Source organism: Heloderma suspectum, chromosome 2 (assembly GCF_057233095.1).
Source record: "Heloderma suspectum isolate Gila_16-S chromosome 2, 16-S_ref, whole genome shotgun sequence".
NCBI classification, from domain to species: domain Eukaryota; kingdom Metazoa; phylum Chordata; class Lepidosauria; order Squamata; family Helodermatidae; genus Heloderma; species Heloderma suspectum.
Window position 1 is genome coordinate 21,466,124 of NC_139459.1, and position 23,486 is coordinate 21,489,609.

The following is a 23,486-nucleotide window of genomic DNA, read 5'->3' on the forward strand; positions in this document are numbered from 1 at the left end:
AGGAAAGAACAATGTGCCATGTGGCCTGCTCTATGCCCCCTAAGTTAGTGACTACAGAACAGACCCAGAAGAGAAAGTGACAGAACACCACTCTTGTCACCTGCAGCTCCCAGCTAAAACCACTCCAACATATCAATTATCTGCAGCCCATCCTGGCAATTTATCCATTATTTATTTAAAATATTTGTAGGCCACCTTTAATGGCAAAAGCCTGCTCAAGGCAGCTTGCATGATAAAATACCATACAATAAAATCGCATCCAGTGATAAAACAGTAAAAATTAATGAAAAAAACTAACACCAGCAATTAAACATCCAGACCAGACAGTACTAAAATCTAAAACTCAATTTCAGCTAAAGCCCAAGAAGAGTCCAATAAAACATACCCCAAGAAAGGCCAGAGAATCCAGGCAAGTCCTCGGGGCCTTCCTAAAAGCTTGCATTGATCAGGCCTAATGGAACCCAGATGGTAATCTATATTAGAGGCATGGGACCAATGCAGAAAAGGCCCTCTCTCATTTACTTGCCCATTTAACTGCCCCCAGAGGTGGGCATGTGAGTTGTGGTGAGTAGGTGCCTTTGATACCGATCTTAAAGTGTGCGTAGGCAAAGATACAATGCCTCTCCTTGGCATTGGATTCTTGCTAACAGACAGTAACCTAAAATAGCTACTCACCACCAACAGGTAGGATGACCACTTATGAATCACTAAAAAAGAGGGAATGCACCACCAAAAATAGGACAAAGTGGACAGCACTAAACAGTACATCTCACTATGGCATGGAAGACCGTAACCAGGTTAGCTGTGTGCCTTGCTCAGCCTGCTGTCCTGGTGCTGTTGACAGGCACCTTCAAGGCCCAGTTCTTCCTTCTGAGGGTTCTTTGTCTTTAAACTGGCCTTGAGCTGGACAGCTCTTCCAATAGTGGATGCCTTCTAAATAGAGGACAATCCTCTAGCAGCCTATCAAATAGAGGTCTGTCCTATGCAAAAGAGGATTCAAGGCCACCCTGCCAACTGGATACTTAACAGAGAAACAAACAGAAGAACCGGATCCTGCAAAAAACCCAGATGCCAAATCTTTTCCCGATATCTACTCAGGCAACACTATTACAGGACCTAATAATTTCAGCCACAACTTCAAGGGTTCATTTACCTGCTCACCTTCCAATGTGATGTATGCTATCTAGGCATGGACAAATCTATCAGTTTCACTTTCTCCCACTTTTTTTTTTTTTTAATTTCAAGCCCTTTCCCTCTTTGCAAATTATGGTAAGGTCTTATCAAACAATGAACTGAATGAAATTCTCATAGAGGACAGTTCTGTAAAGTAGGACACATGTATACGTTACTGCTTACCATCTTCCCCCCCCCCCCATCATGTGGACATATACCTCCCAACTGAGAATAAGGTCACAAAATTTAGCCCACGGACACTTAAGCCATAATAAATTTGTGCACATTTAAGAACAAAAGAGCATAAGAAGAGCCATGCTGAATCAAACCAACAGTCCATCCAGTCCAGCATTCTGTTCACACAGTGGCCAACCAGCTGCCTGTGGGAAACCCACAAGTAAGACATGAGTGCAACAGCACCCTTCCGCTCCTGTTTCGTGCAACTGGTGTACCTTTGATACTACTGCCTCGGATACTAGAAGTAGTAGCATATAGCCGTCATGACTAGTAGCTACTGATAGTCTTATCTTCTATGAATTTGACTAGCCCTCTTTTAAGGCCATCCATATTGGTGGGCACAAGGTGCCACAGACACTTTGTTGTTTTGTCTTCAGTAGAGTTATTCCTTGTGATATGTTCCATGGGGTTTTCTTGGCAAGAATACTGGAGTGGCATATAGAAGGGGAAGAAATGGAAGCAGTGATAGGTTTTATTTTCTTGGGCTCCAAGATCACCGCAGACGGTGACTGTAGCCATGAAATTAAAAGCCGCTTGCTCCTTGGGAGGAAAGCTATGGCAAACCTAGACAGCATAGTAAGAAGCAGAGACATCACCTTGCTGACAAAGGTCCACATAATCAAAGCTATAGTTTCCCCAGTAGTAACATATGGCTGTGAGAGCTGGACTATAAGGAAGGCTGAGCGCCGAAGAACTGATGCTGTCGAACTGTGGTGCTGGAGAAGACTCTTACGAGTCCCCTGGACTGCAAGGAGGTCAAATCAGTCCATCCTAAAGGAAATCAACCCTGAGTGCTCATTGGAAGGACAGATACTGAAGCTGAAGCTCAAATATTTTGGCCACCTAATGCGAAGAGAAGAGTCACTGATGCTGGGAAAGATTGAAGGCAAAAGGAGAAGGGGATGTCAGAGGATGAGATGGCTAGATAGCATCACCGATGCAATGAATATGAACTTGAGCACGCTCCGGGAGAGAGCGCAGGACAGGAAGGCCTGGCGTGCTATGGTCCATGGGGTCACGAAGAGTCAGACACGACTTAACGACTGAACAACAAGAGTTAGTCCTGCTTTACATCTGTGAAAAGGAGAAAAGAATGCAGCTGCACACATCTTCTCTGTTTACAGTTACTGAGTAGTTATTTTGAAAGTAAATACAAGATAGAATGTTGTGTTTTCCTTCAAATCAGCAAGGGGGAAAAAAAAAACCCAGAAAAATTTAAAGGTTTCAAGTCAAGGAGCAGTGACTGGCTAAGCAGGAAAAGGGAATATTAAAGTAACGACGTGTTCTCTTGTATGAGTAACTTCCCAACAATCTGCTGAAGGAGTGATTTTATATTAGGCTGAAACCCCAAACCACCATCTTTTTAATTTGCCAAGCACCTGTGAAAGAATGCAGCTGCAAGACCCTGGGAAAACAATGGGAACTGTGACAGTTCATTAATATAAACCAGCCACTAGATGTATTTGGGAAAAGTCATTGATATAGAATTACACTGGAGGACGCACTGGCATTCCTGAGGTATACTAGGCGAGCAGCTAACGAAGATTATAGATGGGTGTACATCATTTGAATCTGAATGATAATTTGGTAACTATTTATTGTGTCCAACAAATAAATGTGTGTCCAACAAATGCATAAATAACGGGATTTGATTAATTAAAGATTCAAGGGGGAAAAAACTGACTACTTCAGTATTTCCTTATTTGTCGCTCAGTACATCTCCCCGTCGCTCCCCCCACCCCCCGCTGCAATCCCATGTACAATTGCTTTGGAATGTGTCTTACTGGATTGAGTGGGACTCACTTCAGTGCTAAAATGCATGATATTGGACACGATGTAAACCCTTAGGATGTAAACCCTTAATTGGTAATTGATACATGGAACATATCACCAGTGTTTAATTGTTAAAAAAAAATGAAATGACAAGAGTGATGTTTGATTGGAAACCCACCTTATGAATGCAAGTCCTTCCTCATATTCCCTATGGGTGGAGGACTGCAATTATGCAGTGATGGTGGAAATGAACTCTGCACCTGCTCAGGGTTACTTTCATCTATTATCTAATATCTTCCAAGGTTGAGCATAGCACTGAAAGCAATTGGCAGGACTGAGCTCAGGTGTGCCCTGGCATAAATTAAGCCCTGATGGACAGTAAGTACATTATTTATGTCATTTCAGGTACTTTTTACTCTGCTCTTCAGTCAACAAGGCTTCCAGAGTGGTTTACATAAAACCAATATGGTCAATAAAAACCATAACAATCAGTAAGATGTAAAAACAGAGCAGTTAATCACAGTAAAAAGCAGCATCCCAGCCAAGATCTGAAAGCTTCTTTTACCAAAAAAAAAAAATCCAGAGTAAAATCAAAACAGTATTAGAAAGCCTAGGCAAATGAAAAAGAAAGAAAGGTTTCAGCTGAAGGCAAAAAGAAAATTAAGATGGGCACCAGGCAAACTGTTCTGGAAAGGGGTTTTTACAAATTAAGTGCTACAACTCAAAAACTTATGTCTGCTAAGGTGGTTATGTGTTCTCTTTTACAGAGGACAGTCCTTTATTTGAAAGGGTGCCAGAGTACTGTCTTCTATTTTGAAGACATCCTGCATTTGAAGGGCTGTCCCTTCAAAGTCCAGTCTAAAAATAAAGAACCCTCAGAAGGAAGAGCACCTGGACAGCACACTCAGCCAGGCACACAGCTCACCTGGTCTCCATTCCACACTATGGTGAGATGTCCCGTATTTCAGTTTGAATTATAGTAATCATGTCTACGTTTGCATCTACACATAGAAATTGGCATATGCACATTTTCTGCAAATGCGTGTCATCTTTTTTAATGAGGTATTTCTTCTTTTTTGGTGAATCATTAGTGGCCACTGTAACATTTGCATGTTATGTTAATGTATGTGTTTTCATCCTTAAATGTGACCAAGGTAAGGTAGGGATAACTGTCTGGTGGTGAGTGCGTGAAAGGTGGGAGGTGTGTGTGTGTGAGGATTCTGAGGTTATAGAAGGAACGAACTAACAGTAAGGAGTCAGATAGGGATTGTGGAAGTAACATCTAGTTAGTAAGGAGGTTTATGTATAGGATTTTAGAAGGGGTAGAGTAGGTAGGTAGGTTAATCCAAGCATAGATTGATGAATAATAACAACAACCTAACTCTGTGTTACAAATACATTTTTTATTTGTTCTTTTAAAACGTGTTGATTGAATTGTTACGCTACCGTTATTAAATCTATTTCCTTGTTACTTCTCCTGTAATGGGTTGAGAGAACCAACTGAGCGTATTGAGTTTATCTGGAACCCAGAGAGAGTAAAAAGGGTGAAGCTTGTGGGACAGCAGGGACAACTGATCCAGGTGAAAGCAGGCATTTCCTCAGGGGTTTGTTCCTCAGTTTCAGAGGTGGAGGCTGGGGAAAAGGTGGAAGCCAGACAGGAACGCCGCAGCCACCCTCCCTTCTCTGTTCCCCATGCACCTTAATTCAGGTGGCAGGGCACTTAGAGTAGGGCCTCTGGGGACCCTCTTACAGCATCTCTACACCAGCTTAAAATCCTGCATTTAAAATGGGGCTTTCTGCTTCTGTTTTAAATGCAGGATCACAACTTATTCCTATTATTATTATTATTATTTTATTTATACCCCACCTTTTCCCCAGTACTGGTACACAAGGTGTCTTACAAACATTAAAACATATACAATTAAAACATATGAAAATATACAAAAGTTAAAATATAATTAAACAACAATACAATTAAAATTATATTAAAAACATTAAACCAGCATTTTAAAACATTTTAGCCCCAGGTTCCAACTATTTCCCAAAGGCCTGCTGGAATAAGAATGTTTTAGCATGCCTCCAGAAACACATCAAGGAGGGAGCGATCCTAGCCTCCCTGGGAAGGGCGTTCCACAGCCGTGGGGCAGCCACTGAGAAGGCCCTCTCCCGGGTTCCCACCAAACATGCCTGTGACAGTGGTGGGACTGAGAGAAATGTCTCCCCAGAGGATCTCAGGACACAGGCAGGTTCATAAGGGAGGATACAGTCTTTCAGATAACCTGGACTGGAGCCGTATAGGGCTTTATAGGTTATAGCCAGCACTTTGAATTGTGCCCGGAAACAGACTGGAAGCCAGTGTAGCTGTTTTAACAAGAGAGTTGTATGCTCCCTGTAACCAGCCCCAGTCAACAGTCTGGCAGCAGCTCTTTGGACCAGCTGCAGTTTCCGAACACTCTTCATAGGCAGCTCCACGTAGAGCACATTGCAGTAATCCAAACGGGGTGTAACTAAGGCATGTGTCACCATGGCCAGATCAGAACGGGCACAGTTGGCACACTAGTTGCAACTGTGCAAAAGCACTCCTGGCTACCGCTGAAACCTGAGCATCTAGGCTTAGGGCTGAATCCAGGAGCACCCCCAAACTATGAACCTGAGTCTTCAGGAAGAGTGCAACCCCATCCAACACAGGATGAATCCCTGTTCCCTGATCTGCCTTTCACCAGGAGCACCTCCGTCTTGTCTGGATTAAGTTCCAATTTGTTCTCCCTCATCCAGTCCATTACTGATGCCAAACACTGGTTAAGGACAGAAACAGCTTTCTTGGAATCTGGTGGAAAGGAGTAGTAGAGCTGGGTGTCATCAACATATTGGTGGCACCAAACTCCAAAACTCCGGACAACCTCTCCCAGAGGTTTCATGTAGATATTAAATAGCATGGGGGACAGAACAGAACCCTGAGGGACCCCACAAGCTAATGGCCACAGAGTCCAACAGGCATCCCCCAACACCACCTTCTGAGTTTGCCCCCCTAGGAAGGAATGCAGCCACTGTAAAACAGTACCTCCAAGTCCCATCCCAATGAGGCATCCCAGAAGAATACCATGGTCGATGGTATCGAACACCACTGAGAGGTCCAGCAGAACTAACAGGGACACACTCCCCTCTCCAGTTCCCAGCATAGGTCATCCACCAAGGCGACCAAAGCTGTCTCCGTCCCACACCCAGGCCTGAAACCAGATTGAAATGGATTAAGATAATCTAGCCTGAAGGTGCTGATGATGAACGCCAGGTTGGCTACTCAGAAAGGTAACATCATTTCTGAGCTTATAGCTGAAGAACATGCCGATTGGCTTGTGTTACCGAAACCTGGTTGGATGAACAGGGAGGAGTCAGTCTCTCCTAAATGTGTCTGCCAGGATTTCTTGTGTGGCACCAAACTTGACTAGAGGGGGGGGGTAGCCTTGGACTATAGGGATTGTATCCCCTTGGTCAGATGCCCTATCTAACAGTCAGACAGTTTTGAGTGTCTGTACCTGGTGTTGGGTACTTGAGACACGATAGGGATTCTGTTGGTGTACTGCCCACCCCAACAGTCTCCCTGCCAGAGCTGCCTGAGGTGGTCTTGAGCATGATGTTGAGGACCCCACAGCTTATGGTCTTGGGGGACTTTAATATTCATGCCAAGGTTACTTTGTCAGGAACGGCTCAGGATTTCATGGCTGCTATGTCAACCATGGGCCTCTCTCAAATAATATCTTGCCCAACACAAGTGGCAGGACACACTTTGGACCTGGTTTTCTGTGCTGGATTGGGAGAAAATGATCTGCAGGTGGGGGAGCCAGTGGTGACTCCTTTGGCATGGACAGATCATTAGCTGATCAGTTTTCACCTTCAGGCCACCTGTAACCTCTGCAGGGGTGGAGGACCAAATTTGATGGTTCGCCCCTGGAGACTGATGAATCTGGATGGATTTTTAGGTCTCTTGGGGACTTTCCTGCAGGCTTAGCCAGCAGTCCTGCCGAGGTCCTGGTCACTGCTTGGAATGAGGAGATGACCCGGGCTATTGATATGATTGCTCCCAAACGTCCGTAACTTAGCTGTAGAACTGTGTCAGCTCCTTGGTATTCTGAGGAGCTGAGGGTGATGAAACAACTCTGTCGATGATTAGAGCGCAAATGGCAGAAGACTTGGAATGACTATGATTGAACGCAGGTAAGAATCCATTTGCGATCTTATTCTGTGGCAGTGATGGTGGTGAAGAAATCCCACTTCTTTGCCCCCATTGCATCTGCTCAGTGTCGTCCAGCCGAGCTCTTTCATGTGGTTAAAAGCCTCTTGGGTATAGGCCTTAGAACACAAGAACTCGAACCCTCAAAGGCCCGGCGCTGTGAACAATTTGCCAGATACTTTGCAGATAAAATTGCTCATATTCGTGCTGACTTGGATGACATTGTTTTGACAGAGTCTGATATGGATGGGACTGGTGCACCATCTAGTCATGTTATGGATACCTTTCAGCTTGTGCAACCTGAAGATGTGGACAAACTGCTTGGAGGACTGAGGCCTACTACTTACCCTTTAGATCCTTGCCCATTCTGGCTTGTGAAATCTACCAGAGCTGGGCTGGATATCTGGACCTCGGAGGTGATAAATGCTTCCTTGAGGGACGGCAAGGTCCCCACAGCTTTGAAAGAAGCTGTGGTGAGACCCTTGCTGAAGAAACCAAATTTAGATCCCATGGTTCTAGATAATTACCTCCTTGTGTCAAATTTGCCATTCTTGGGCAAGGTGCTGGAGTGTGTGGTGGCCTCACAACTCCAAGCAGTTTTGGATGAAACTGATTATTTAGATCCATTCCAGTCAGATTTCAGGCCTGGTTATGAGATGGAAAGAGCCTTGGTTGCCCTGGTTGATGACTTACGCCAGGGAATGGATGGGAGGAGTGCTACCCTGTTGGTTCTTCTGGACCTCTCAGTGGCTTTCGATATCATCGACCATGGTATCCTTCTGGATCATTTATCTGGATTGGGTTTGAGAGGCACAGTTTTAAAGTGGTTCCGGTCCTTTCTAGGGGAGCGGTCTCAGAAGGTGGTGCTGGGGGACTTCTGTTCCGCCCCATGGCCATTAGCCTATGGGGTGCCACAAGGTTCTGTCTTGTCCCCCATACTTTTTAACATCTTCATGAAACCGCTGGGGGAAGTCATCAGGAGGTTTGGGCTGAAATGTCATCAGTATGCAGATGATACTCAGCTCTACCTCTTGTTTCCATCTGCACATCCCAGGGAGGCTGTGGAACTCTTGAACCAGTGTCTGGAGGCTGTTTTGGGATGGATGAGGGTGAACAAGCTGAAACGTAACCCAGACAAGACGGAGGTACCGTGGATTGGGAAACCAGCTATTTCGGATGGAGGTTTACAACTGGCCTTAGATGGGGTTGCACTCCCCCTGAAAGACCAAGTGTGCAGTTTGGGAGCCCTCCTGGTCTCTGAGCTAACTGGGGAAGCCCTGTTGGCTGCGGTGTCCAGGAGTGCTTTTTATCAGCTTAGGCTGGTATGCCAACTGCGACCCTATCTGGGGAGGACGGACCTTGCCTCAGTTATCCACGCACTAGTCACGTCCAGGCTGGACTACTGTAATGCGCTATACGTGAAGCTGCCTTAGAAGATGGTTCAGAAACTCCAGCTTGTGCAGAATGAGGCCACCCGAGTATTGGTGGGGGCGAGGCAATTCGATCCTATAATGCCTCTACCAGCTGTGCTGGTTACTGGTGCATTTCCGAGTCCAATTCAAAGTGCTGGTTTTGACCTTTAAAGCCATAAACGGTTTGGGACCAAGTTACTTGAAGAACTGCCTACACCCATATCAGCCTGCCCGCACTTTAAGATCAGAAAGAGAGGCCCTTCTCATTTGCCCACCCGTGAGAGCAGTCAGGTGGGTGAACACATGTGAGAGGGGCCTCTCTGCAGTGGCCCCACAGCTTTGGAACAAGCTTCCATCAGAGGTCTGCCATGCTCCATCATTGCAGACTTTTAAGAAGGCCTCAGAAACATGATTTTACCTTGGCCTTCTATTGATATGACTGCTACTGTTGCTGCTGTTAACATCATTGTTAGTTTTGTTGTTGGTTTTAATTGTTGTTTTAATTGTTGGCTTTTATTGTTTTTATGTTTTTAACAGTTTTTATATTATAACTGTTTTTATATATTTTATTGTTGTAAGCTGCTTGGGAGGGCTTCTGCCCTGAAAGGCGGCCAAGAAATATTTTAAATGAACGAACAAACGAACAAACAAACAAACAAACAAAATCCATTTCATCCAGGAACCCCTGGAGCTGGGAGGCCACCACACACTCTAATACCTAGCCCAAAAATGGTACGTTAGAGACTGGAGGATAGTTATCTAGTATGGTGGGATTCTGGGAAAGCTTCTTCAACAGACGTCTCACAACTGCCTCTTTTAAGCATAATGGAACAAGGCATTAACCACTTCTGTTGTTGACTCAGCCAGTTCTCCTCTGGCCTCTTTAATAAGGATCCAGCATACATGTGGTGGCTCTCACCGCTCCAAGGATCCTGTCCACATCCTTTGGCTGCACAAACTGAAAAGAATCCATCAACACTGAACAAGCAGGAGCCAAAGTGACATCCACAGAATCTGCATCAACTACAGCATCCAAGTCAGAATGGATCCAGGCGATTTTATCAGCAAAGTGGTGGGGAAATTGTTCACAGCAGACTGTCAAGTGGTCAGAGTTTTCATCACATGGGCCAGACTATAGAAGGCCCCTGGCAACTTGAAACAGCTCCGCTGGCCAGCTCCCTGCAGATGCAATGGTGGCAGAAAAGAAAGACTTCTTTGCTGCCCTCACTGCCACGGAGTAGGCTTTCAGATAAGTTCTAGCCCGTGTTCGATCAGACTCGTTCCGAGTTTTCTGCCAATGTCACTCTAGTCTCTGTCTCATTCGCTTCATCCCCACCAGTTCCCTAGAGAACCAGGGTTCTGGTTTGGTTCCACTCCATGAAAGGGGACGCTCAGGAGCGATTGTGTACACTGCCTGAGCCATTTCCCTATTCCAGAGATCAGCAAGGGCTTCGACAGAATCGCCTGCCGAGGCAGCAGGAAAATCCCCAAGAGCTGTCAGGAAACCATCCAGATCCATCAGCCTCCTGGGGTGGACCAACTTAATTGGCCCCCCACCCCTGCAGAGGCACTGAGTTCCATTGAGTCTAAACCCCACCAGGTAGTGATCTGTCCATGGCAACGGGACAACAGAATGTTCCTCCACACCCAGATCACCGTCGTCCTGCCCAGCATAGAAAACTAGGTCTAGAGTGTGACCTGCTGTATGAGTGGAGCCAGAAACCACTTGGGGCAGACCCATGGTCATCATGGAGGACGTGAAGTCCTGAGCCACTCCCGACAGGGCAGCCTCAGCATGGATGTTGAAGTCTCCCAGCGGAACAAGCCGAGGGGACTCCATCACTGCTGCCGAGATCACCCCGGCTAGCTCAGGAAGGGAGACTGTTGAGCAGCCGGGTGGGCAGTACACCAACAAAATCCCTGTTCTGTCCTAATCACCCACTTTTAAGTCTACGTGCTTATACACACGCATCCTTCCGACCTTCCCCCCTCCTTCTCCCCGTATGTGAGTCTTCCATTAAATTTCACTGATATCTCTCCTCTTCTTGCTGCTTTTCCTCTTTTCATGGAGGGAACTGAAGCAGCATAACACAAGGGGGTAATTTGATAGCTCATTACTTGCAATCTATTTAAAAACTGAACAAAGGGCATTTAGTGCAGGAGGCGCCCTGGAGGGTCATGGTGTCATGTAAAGAGCCTGGAAACGTCTGTGAAGGAGCAATCTCAGTCGCTGGATAAAAGGTCTGTGTGAAGGAGCCCTTAGTAGTTGGTAAAGTTGATGTGGAAAAGGTGGTCCAGTGTTGGGGGCTTCAGGTTTGGGGGTGGTGGCTTTGGGCAGGGTTCCCTTGGGGCTCCTCTCCCTGAATAGCTCCTCCTCCTCATCTGTGTTGCTGCTACCCCATCTTTGTAGTTGGCATGTGCATAAGACCCTTCACTGCAGCTTGCAGAGGGAATGGCCGGCATGCCTGTTCCGGACAGAGGTGGAACAATGGAGTGCGACCTCCGCTCACATATTCTTTCAAGATGCGAGGGGGGTTAAGTGAACCCTCCCAATGCCTTTGCAAACCTTTCACACAAGGTTTCAAAACTCAGATTGCACAGTTCAAACTCTGTTTAAAAATTCTGTTCAGCTCTAGCTTTGGCCTAAAGCAAGACTAGTCCACCATCATCCATTTTATCCAGCAGGATTCTGCTGCAGCATTGATATTTCATTCATGGCTCTGAGGAAAAATGGCTGCCCTCTCTGTGGTCTATGGGCTAGATGCTTGTCCCCTTGGAAATGTGGGTCACAGAATGCAGGCTGTTAATGACATTCGCTGAATCCAGGCCTATATCTTTTTAACACACTTACCATTTAATGAGAATGCAATGTAAGCTCAGCCTACAGTGTGATTAAGTGCAACTGTCACTCTATGCAACTATTACAAATTTCAGAGAGTAAAAAGATATAGCAGAACGATTCACATGGCAGAGATTAAGGGCTGCTAAGAGATGTAAGCTCATAGACGTTAATCACTAGTGAGGTACTGTGTGTGTATGTACACACACACACACACACACACACACATGGCCCTCTGCTACAAGCTCCTGTCCATGGAGCTGGCCTACCAAGAGTTGGCCTACATTTTGGTCATTTTGTGACCACATTTTGTGCAAAACAGCTTGTGCAAAATGCGGCAGCCAGACTAGTAATGGGAACGAGAAGGTCTGAATATATAAGACCAATTCTGGCCAACTTGCACTGGCTGTCTATATGCTTCTGAGCCCAATTCAAAGTGCTGGTTTTGACCTATAAAGCCTTACTTTATAAGTGCTGGTTTTGACCTATAAAGCCCTACATGGCTCAGGACCACAGTACCTGACAGAATGCCTTTTCCCAGCATGAATCGACCCATACACTAAACTGCATCTAAGGCCCTCCTCCGGGAGCCGCCTCCGAGGGAGGTTCAGAGGGCGGCAACAAGGGAGAGGGCCTTTTCAGTGGTGGCTCCCCATTTATGGAATAATCTCCCAGACAAGGTCTGCCTGGCGCCAATGTTGTCATCTTTTTGGTGCCAGGTTAAAACTGCCCTCTTCTCTCAGGCATCTGGCAGTGTATAATGAGTCTCTGGATTGTCTCTGGCTGATTGTTTTAAATTGTTTTAGATATATGTTGTTGTTGTGTGTGTTATTTATGTCATCATGTGAATGGTTTTTAAATTTTATATAATGTATTCTAATGGTTTTTACTTTGTGACCCGCACAGAAACCTTCGGCTATGGGACAGTATAGAAATATAATAAATGAAATGAAATTTTGCCAGCAGGGTCAAGGTCCCAGATCCTCCTCCTCTAAGAAGCTTTGCACACTGTTCAGGCAAATTTTAAAGCCCCTTTGTGCCTCTCATCCTCACATGGTCTCTTCAGTTCTAGCTTGTTGTGTTACATGGCCAGTGGTGCAGTGGAGTCAGGGCTCACAAGGACACAACGCTGGCACGATTTTATTAGCAGGGATGCTGATGTCATCTGCCACCCGCAGAATTCCCTCTTCCCTCCGAGCTTAGCTGCACTCCTCACAGTAGCTGGGAGAAGGGGAATGAATTTCTCAACAACACTATATGGTTACCTGTTGTAATGCAAAGTATTTGCCATGGCTTGGTCTTGAATGGGCAATTAATACCCATTAGCTTTGTAAAAAGCCTACCCCTGGAGGAGATGAAAACTGCTAGAACTGGTTTGTGGATATGGATCCGCACAGCTGCCCACATTTTTGGACTCTCCTTGGGGGCGTGGCTATTGGGACTGTCCTAACGAGCACCTGCACTACAAAATCTACCACTACACATGACACATTTTAACTAATCAACAGTTCAATAGGATCTAGTATAGTGTGGTGTAGTGGCTAGAGTGCTGGACTGGGAGTTGGGAGATCCAGGTTCTAGTCCCCACTCAGCCATGAAGATCACTGGGTGACTTAGGGCCCATCACTGACTCTCAGCCCAACCCACCCCACAGGGTTGTTGTTGTGAGGATAAAATGGAGAGGAGGAGGATTATGTATGCCACCTTGGGTTCCTTAAGGAGGAGAAAAGGCAGGCTATAAATGTAATAAAATAAATAAAAAAGTATATAAAGTGGGAAGTCTTTGATTCAAATCTGGCTTCAGATATGTCTACTGGGTACCCTTGGGCAAACCTTATCTCTCAGCCTCGGCCCCTCCCTCATTTATAACAGGGGTAGAATTCTGGGTGGGTCTGACCTACCTAGTTATTATCATCTTGGGTCTCAGTATTTAACCATCTAGTTGTGTTATATTAACGGAAAACAGTAGAAATATGTAGAGAATTAAATTTCACTGTGTACTCTGTCTGGCAAACAGCTACCAAAATGTACCCATTTTACAAATAAGGACATAAGAAGAGCCATGCTGTATCAGACTAAACACCCATGTAGTCTAGCCTTCTGCTCGCACTGTGGCCAAATGGGTGCCCAAGAGAACCTCACAAGCAGAACATGAGTGCCATATAGGGATGTACGAAAGTCACTTACCTTTTCAACGGGGTGATTCGTGGTGGGGGGTAGGCGCTCCCCACCTCCCCCCGAAATCCTAACCTGGCCGGCTCCGCGGCAACTCAGGTGCATTCGCAGGCGCTGTGTGGAGCCTGCGGACGCAAATGGCGGCAGCTACGGTGACTGCCATTTGCGTTCCTGTTTTTTGGCTGTGATAGGCTACGTAAATATTTACGTAGCCTATCACGGCAAAAAAACAGGGGCGCAAATGGCGTGGCGGCTGCCATTTGCACCCCTGTCTTTCGTCGTGATAGGCTACGTAAATATTTACGTAGCCTATCATGGCCTCAGGGACGCAAATGGCATCCCTGTGTTAGCCGTGATAGGCTACGTAAGTATTTACGTAGCCTATCATGGCAAAAATAGGGAAGTGAATGGCGGCTGCAGATGCAGCCGCCATTCGCAAAGCAGCACGAACGGCACCAGGTAAGTGTCCCATTTCACATGCCTTTCGCGGGGTGGTTGGGCGGGGGGCTTCGTTCCGCCACAGATTTCGGGGGTCTGAATGCACTGGCATTCGGCCTCACCGAGATCCGTGGCGGAATTCTCTGACATCCCTAGTGCCATACCGACTTCCTGCTGGTGTTCCCCAACAGCTGGTATTCAGAGATGTGTTGTCTCTGATCCACTGAGTGCATTGGTTGGGGTGGCTTTGGCATGTGTGGTCCTTCTCCAGTGGGGGGAGTCCTGAGCACAACAAAGCCAGGTCCTGGCCTAGTCACAGTCTTCCACGCTATGGTGAGATGCAATGTATTCTCATTTAAATTATAATCATTTCTAAATTTGCATGTATACATATAAATCAGCATATGAGAACTTTAACGCAGATCAGCGTCCTTTTTGTTAGTTTTTTGGTGATGCATTTCCTGTTTTTGGTGTTTCATAAGCGGCCACTCTACTGCCAAGCTCTACTTCCTACTCCAGCCAATGCCATACCCTCAGAAATGGATGGGAGGAGAGGTGGAAGGAAGAACATTCCCCTACCTCTTCATCCCAACCATCCTCGAGGCTGTTGCTGCAGGTGGAGCAAGAAGTGAGTCCAAACTTGCCTCTCCACCGAGCGGAGGGGCAAAGTTCAAATGTGGTGGTGGAGGAGAAGGAGTGAAGGGCAGGAGAAAGTGACTCAAAAGGCTATAGGGAGAGTACACTAACAGGAACGGGAAAGTCTGCAAACAGCCCACCATCCCTGACAAAGAGTGGCCATACCTCTACAAAACAGATATCCTGTGGGGTGGTCTGCATTGCCTCCCTCAACTAAGAGGACACCAGTTTACATAACATTTGCATATGTAGATAGATAGATGCACATTTCAAATGTTGTAATAGGAATGCAGTGCCCCTCACCACAGCATCAAGACTGTGACCAGGTGAGCTGTGTGCCTTGCTCAGTCTGTTACCCAGGTGCTGTTGATGGGCAGCTTCAAGGCCCAGCTCTTCCTTTTGAGGGTCCTTCATCTTTAAACTGGGCTTGCCCTGGACTGCTCTTCAAATAGAGAACAGTCCTCTGGCAGCCCTTCAAACAGAGGACTGTCCTCTGTAAAAGAGGGCACATGGCTACTCTACAGCTCAACTGCAAGTTCCTTGTTAGTTGTCATGCTGTCACCAATAGGCACAGAGTTGAGGCACCTCACCTCACCTGCTTGTTGGGGGTTGTGGTAGCTGTCAAGGCCTTGCAGGGGAATTTCTGGAAGCTGCTGCTGGTAAACGAGAAGAAAATGAGGGCCACCATTTGCTTGGTCCTTAACAGCAGAAGCTCTGATGTGCTGGGATTATACAGCTAACGAGGGGCCCTGCTGGCCCACACTGCAGCGTAACTCCTGTCGAAGGTTTTACAGCAGACTATGCCCATCTATCCCTGCTCCATGTCTGTGGCAGCCTGGTAGTTTGCAGCAGCTCTTGGAAGACAACTGTTCAAAGCCCTCCTCTTGACCAGCCAGCTTTGTTGTTCTGCTCTCTCATGCCCCACTGAATGAGCCTCAAGTAGGGATGTATGAAACACTTACCTGGTTTTGTCCAGGGACATCTGCGGTGGGGGGGAGGTGCTCCGTCCCTCCCCCCGAAATTCTCCCCAGCCGGCTCCGCTCCGCGGTGACTCTGCAGAGCTGCCGGCCGGGGTGGCCCGCAGCCGGACATGTGGCCACTGGGCTGCACAGGGAAGCAAATGGCGGCCGCCATAGCCGCCACCATTTGTGCCCCTGTCTTTTGCTGTGATAGGCTACGTAAATATTTACGTAGGCTATCACGCCAAAAAAAACAGGAACGCAAATGGCAGCAGCTACGGCGGCTGCCATTTGCATTCCCTTTTTTGCCGTGATAGGCTATGTAAATATTTACATAGCCTATCACGGCCTCCGCAGGGACACAAATGGCATCCCTGCATTAGCCGTGATAGGCTATGTAAGTATTTACGTAGCCTATCATGGCAATAATGAAGAAGCGAATGGCGGCCGCATCTGCGGCCACCATTCGCAAAGCAGCACAAACTGCACCAGGTAGGTGCTCCGTTTTGCGCGCCTTTCGCGGGGTGGGGGGCGTGGGGGGCTTTGTTCCGCCATGGATTTCGAGGGGCCGAATGCACTGGCATTCAGCCTCACTGAGATCCGTGGCAGAATTCTCCAACATTCCTAGCCCCAAGCCCATAACTTCTGGTTCTTTCTCTCTCTGGGAATGACTTGTGAAGTGAAACCCTTAAGTAACAGTCAGTCAGGTGAAATGATCTTAAATCAAAAGGGAGCTATTCAATTTAGAGAACAGAAAATGGAGAGAAAAATCAAACCAAATGGAATGCAGAGTCATGCATCTCTAATATGGCCTTCCCCAGATGTGCCCTCCAGATGTGTTGGACTGCAACTCCTGTTATCCCCATCCAGCAATAGTTATGCTGGCTGGAAATGATGGGAATTGCTGTGTGACGCATCTGGAAGGCACAGCATTGGGGAAGGCTGCTCTAATAGAAGCCTGACTTGATGGAGATGGTTCCCACAGTTAGATGTATTTGAGTCTAAGAAAAGGCCTGCTACATCAGACTAAGGGATTTTCTACATGAAGGTTTTAACCCACCACTTCACCAAGTGAAGTGGTTTTAAAGTGGTTTTAACCCACCACTTCACCAAGGCTTCTGCTTCCAGATTCTTTATGGGATAAAAAGATCCAATCCTCTGCACATGTTTTTTCTCAGGTTTTTTCCTTCTCTGCCTTTCTATATGTTCCATTATATAACCTCTAGGTGGCGCTGTCCTGTAGCAGAATGGCAGAACTACACTAGGGTTTCATTCTGCCATTCCTGGATATACCAGACTTTCCTGGATAAACAAAGAACTGCTAAACTGGTTGCAAAAGATGGGAGAGGCCCTGGAGGAGGATGACATCGTGTAAAGCACCTGCAGACTACCCTGAATGAAGAATCACGAGCGCATAATAAATGCCTCATATAGAAAGGCTCTAAGGGCCCATCTAGTCCAGCATCCTGATCTTGCCAGCCAGATGGCTCTGGGAGCACCACAAGCAGGGCATGAGAGCCATAGCCCTCCACTGTTGTTTGGCCCCAGCAGTCAGGGCTGGGTGGCGGGTATCAGTCTGAGGTGAGCTGGAAGCTGGGAACAAGGGGCTGTGGGAGGAAGCTTGCTCCAGTTGCACCAGCCTCCTGGTCTTCAGTGGTAAAATGCCTCTTAACAGGGAGATTCCATCCATCCATCCATCCATCCATCCATCCATCTATCCATCCATCCATCAGTTTATTTTGGTCTATAAACCATAACACAGAAATATATAAAATACAAATATATACAAAATTACAAATACAGACATTAATTTGGTATTGCATCTGTTATAACCAGAAAGGATATATTACCTGATTAAAACTACAAATTAAGAATTATAAAAAGTGATCTTCAACTTTTTTATGACGTGGAGGAGGAGGTGCAGGGAATGCTGACCAAATTTGCAGATGACACAAAATTGGGCGGGACAGCTAATACTTTGGAAGACAGAAACAAAATTCAACGTGATCTTGATAGGCTGGAGCACTGGGCAGAAAACAACAGAATTAAATGTAATAGGGATAAATGCCAAGATCCACACCTAGGAAAAAGAAACCAAATGCACAGTTACAAGATGGGGGATACGTGGCTCAACAACACTACAAGTGAGAAGGATCTTGGAATTGTTGTCGATCACAAGCTGAATATGAGCCAACAATGTGATGTGGCTGCAAAAAAGGCAAATGCTATTTTGGGCTGCATTAATAGAAGCATAGCTTCCAAATCCCGGGAAGTACTAGTTCCCCTCTACTCAGCACTGGTTAGGCCTCATCTGGAGTACTGTGTCCAGTTCTGGGCACCACACTTTAAGAAGGATGCAGACAAACTGGAGAAGGTTCAGAGGAGGGCAACAAAGATGATCAGGGGACTGGAAACAAAGCCCTATGAGGAGAGACTGGAAGAACAGGGCATGTTTAGCCTTGAGAAGAGAAGACTGAGGGGAGATATGATAGCGCTCTTCAAGTACTTGAAAGGTTGTCACAGAGAAGAAGGCCAAGATCTCTTCTCCATCATCCCAGAGTGCAGGACACGGAATAATGGGCTGAAGTTACAGGAAGCCAGATTCCGGCTAAACATCAGGAAAAACGTCCTGACTGTTAGAACAATACGACAATGGAACCAGTTACCTAGGGAGGTGGTGGGCTCTCCCACACTGGAGGCATTGAAGACGAGGCTGGACAGCCATCTGTCAGGGATGCTCTGACTTGGATTCCTGCACTGAGCAGGGCGTTGGACTCGATGGCCTTGTAGGCCCCTTCCAACCCTACTATTCTATGATTCTATGTTTCTATGATTGTACACTAATAAAATCCATGGTCAATTAAAAACTAAGAGTACATAGAAACTCATACACAAATAAAACCCATGTTCATCCATCAATAAAATAGTGCACATTTAACTTATCTCTACTTTAGCCACACCTAGAAATGGCCACACCTAGAAATTTGGCTATATCCAGTCTGACTATATATGAAATTTGGCTATATCCTATTTAATATCTGCCAGAAGAATAGAAATGTAAAACTTGTCAGTTGTCAGTATTTCCCATGGTAAAAGAACTGAGGAAATAAAATGGGCTCTGAGATCACTATAAAATTCACAGTATAATAAAACATGGGTTACTGTTTCGACTTGGCCACTTTCACAAAGGCAAGAAAGATGTTGAGAAAGATCCCAGAATGCCTTTCCATGTAGACCTATCCTCCATCCATTTGTCTAACTCCTTCTAAAAACCATCTAAGGTTGTGGCTATTATTGTAGTCATGGAAGTAGAACCTTAAGCCCATAAGCCAAATCCAGCCCAGCTGAGATCCCAGTCCAGAACTCTGGAGTTCCCTACATTGCCACACCCCTTTCCTCTGGCCCCAACCCCTTTCCCCCAGTCGTCAACGGTTTGTTGGCGTCCCAGCTTTCATGTGTTTCCCCCCATTTTAAAAGGCTCAGATGCCTCTCCAAAGGCATGGTGTTTTTAACCTCCTCCCTTTTGCCTTTGTCCCCACTCACCAATGGAATGTGCCCCATAAGAACTTGGCTGCCTTTACATTAAAGAAAAACCCGCAGTCCTCCCATCATGGAGCCTTTCCGCGTTTACAGTGGGCTCCCAGACGGCAACCATGTGATTGCTGAGAGGGAAACTTTTTAATTTTCAAGGTTCCATAGAGATCAATGAAACAGCACCATCTAGTGGCTCTTTTAATAGTGTAACAATCTGACTTAGATAGATAGTTAATTATTTCCGGATCTTTATGAGATGGAATAACCAGGAAATACCTCTGTAAGAGCTCTGGAGGTTGATGACGTCATGAAAAGGACCCGCAAACTTCAGTGAGTGAGCGAACTCAATAGCGGGATAAAAGCTCCATCTGAAGGAGCCCCTTCTCTGATAAATTTTTAAGTGTGTGTGTGTGTGGCGGGGAGGAGGTGAGAGTTCCACACACAAAAAGCCATGAGAAAGAAAGCATGCATAAAGTAACAAAGATCAAGGATGTCAAGGTTTAAGAAGATAAATATTTGATCCAGCCCTTGGCAAGTGGTGCAATTTCATTCTGCAGTATTTCTATTTATTTTGCTCCCCACATCAGGCAAGCTGATCCAGCATAATATGGCTTAATATGAGTCATTTTGAACATCAGGATTTGTGGCTGAAGATCACATTTCCAAAGTCACCCCATCCTCCACCAGTCCTGCCAGCCCGAATGAGATTTGGATCTAGAGATTCCAGTTTCTAAAATGAAAGATGCTGGGAATTAAGCCTCCTGGAAAATAATCTTGTCGACCCTGGAAACTTTTCTTCTTCAGTTTGAGTGTGTGCATACTGGGGCCTGCTTACTCAGTCAATTGTGGGGAAAAGGCACTCTGTGCATGTTCAATGGTGTTTTCTTTTATTTTTAAATAATTTATGCCCCTGTTGTGGCAAACAGATTCTAGGCAGTCCTGGTACAAATTAAGACCTGCCAAGGTGGATGCCTAAGGCTGCAATCCTATGCACATTTAGCTGGGAGCTGTAGGACTTTTTTCTGTCTAAACATGCATAGGATTGTGATCTTAGGGTCATTTCACAAATTATGCAGTAAATCCAGATGGAAAAAGTACAGAAAAGTGAAGAAAAGGGCAACTAAAATGTTCAAGGGGCTGAAACATCTCCTGTATGAGGGAAGGTTACAATAGCTGGGATTGTTTAGCTTGGAAAAAAGGAAGGTAAGGGCAGACATGATATTATGCATGGTGCGGAGAATGCAGATAGGGAGACATTTTTCTCCCTCTCTCATAATACTAGAACCCAGTGGGGTCATCCCATGAAGCTGATTGGTAGGAGATTCAGGACAGTTAAAAGGATGGACTTCTTCACTCAGTGCATAGTTAAACTATGGAATTCATTTTCACAAGATGTAGTAACGGCCACCAACTTGGATGGCTTTAAAAGGGGGTTAGACAAATTCCTGGAGGAGAAGGCCATCAATGGCTACTAGTACTGATGGCTATGAGCTACCTCCAGTATCAGAGCCAGTATGCTGGGGAACATTGGCGGGAAGGTGTTGTTGCACTTGTGCCATGCCTGTGGGTCCCTGGTTGACAGCTGGTTCGCCACCATGTGATCAGAATGTAAATTTTGTGTGTGCAGGCTAAAAAAGGTTAACTTGTGAAGTGGCCCTAATTCTGCATTCACAGGGTCGGGTTTGGTGTTACCTGAACAAGCTTGTTTCATTAATCCAAAGAACACAGAGGCTTTGAGGAGAAGTCTTTATTCTGTTGTGGGTGTGTTCAACTAGTCCACTCTAGGCAAGCTGCAGTGAGTGAGAGGCCCTTCCACAGACTTCCTGTCCCAGCACTTCCAGTTTCTTTACTAGATCCTGAGTCTCTCCACTTAGTTCCATTACTCATGATACAAAATCTGGGGCTCCTGCACTCCTCCGTCCCTGACTTCCCCTTTTGCAGTCAGTCTTAGTTGGCATTACATCCAAACCAGACAAACTGTTTTGCACAAAATAAATGTTTATCTGCAAATTGGAAAGTACCATTTGATCATTGTTTCTAATTCCAGCAAACCATGGTTTGTGCAAAGCATAGTTCGCCTGCATCAGACAAAAGGGTAAACAGTGATTTCCCAAGAACTAGGAAGGAATCCAAAGTGGAGAAGGGAAGGGAATTGGGAGGGAACGAGGGAGCATGCAAGTCGCAGGTTGTTGTTGCATCTAAACTGCTAGAATTGTCTTTGTGTCTGGGCATCTTCCATGTTTTCCTAATGCCTGGAAGATGCCTTACTGTTGTCCAGTACACATCAGTTACTCTGAGTATCCCAAGCTTCCCTATCCTTTAACCTCATAGCAGCTTTGAATTTATCATTTGACTAGGCACATAGGTAAGACTGAAGGGTTAAAGGGTTGCTATTCTGTGTAACTTTATCTTGTCTGATCTTATAAACAACCCTATTCCTTCCTAGGTTTGATTACCCTCTCCTGCCTCTGTTCTACTATTCCTCTGTCTTTGATGTTGCATCTTGTCATTTTGGGCCTGAGGCCACCTTTTCGCATTAGCTTACAGACGTTTTTCTTAATTCACACACCTCCAAATGAACTGATGCTGTTTCCTTTTCATACCCAGTTTACCACTGTATTCAGCCTTTACCAGAGATCATTATAGAAACTTGATAGAAAGCTTTCCAGCCTCAACTCAATTAGCATGCAGCACTTCATCAGAGCAATCCTTTGAACCTAGCAATGTATTTGGCACATATGCCGCACCTTGTTGCATGCAGCTTTGCTTAAGATATCGTTGTTAGAAACACTATTTGCATGTTGATTGCCCCCTCCTCTCAGGGCCCCCCCTCCCCTTGCCCCCTCCCTTTACTTTCCAGGTGAGATGTTTGATTTCAGACACAGGCAAACCTTGATCACCATTTCATTTTATTTTCAATTTACATTAGGCAAGCGTGCATTTTCAAATGCTATCTCCATATCCATGATGGCTAGAAACTTGGGTTTTAAAAGAACAAAATCAAGAGTACAGATAAGCTTTTTACATGGCTAACTAAGCAGGTTCAGTTGTATTTGAGAAGAGGCACTGCATGACTTGCAACCTCATCTTTATATGGCTAACTCTAGGTTTTCAGAGCTCAGGATGTTACACCCTGGGACTCATGAAGATTTGATGGACATCTCTTTTCATGGCAAAACACACACACAATGTTTTAACAGCAGTGAGGTCACTCTCAAAGCAACCTCACTATGTTTAGTCCAAATACATGTTACCCCTGCAAAGATGACTGCTGTAGTGTGTGGGACTGGTTTTGCAACGTTGAAGCAGAAGCTGGCTGTGCACGTCACGGATTGGTTGCTCTGTGTAATATCACTAAGTGTGCAATCCTATGCACATTTAGACAGAAAAAAGTCCTTCAACTCTCAGCATTCCCCAGCCAGCAGAGCATATGGGAGTTGTAGGATTTTTTTCCGTCTAAACATGCATAGGATTGCATTGTAAGGGTCAAACTACACATACATAGCATGCAGCTGACCCTTTGTTTCTTACTCACAAGTAAGTGCATGACGCCCCGAACTGGATCAGGACCAGCACATGCGGGTAAGGGAGATTTAAACCAGGGATGAGGAACCTCAGACCCATTGGCCAATTTGGCCCACGAGGATCCAATACAGTTCCCCACCCCTGGTTTAAACCTCCGCCAACCCCCCCAGTCTCTACCAGCTGCTTGTGAACTGTCCAGAGAGCTTCAGATACTAAGCGGTATAGAAATGTAATAAATAAATTGTTTTCTGAAATTTGTCACTCCACTGCAGGGGCTAAACAAAGGAGCAAAGCTCTTCCTGGCACCATTTTCTCTTCTTTTTTAAGCTCCTGTGCATGTGCAGGGGACTGAGGGGAGGGGATTTTTGAAAACAAGCGGCTGGGGAGCAGGGAGATGATGTAATAATAAATTTAAAAAATAATTTAAAAATTAAAATAATCAGTAATGGCAAACAAGCTGTATTTTCAACACAATATGTTTCTCTTGAATTCCTAATAAGCTTCTATGAAACACAGTTTGAAAACTATTGATAAAGAATTTGGATTTCTTTTGCACC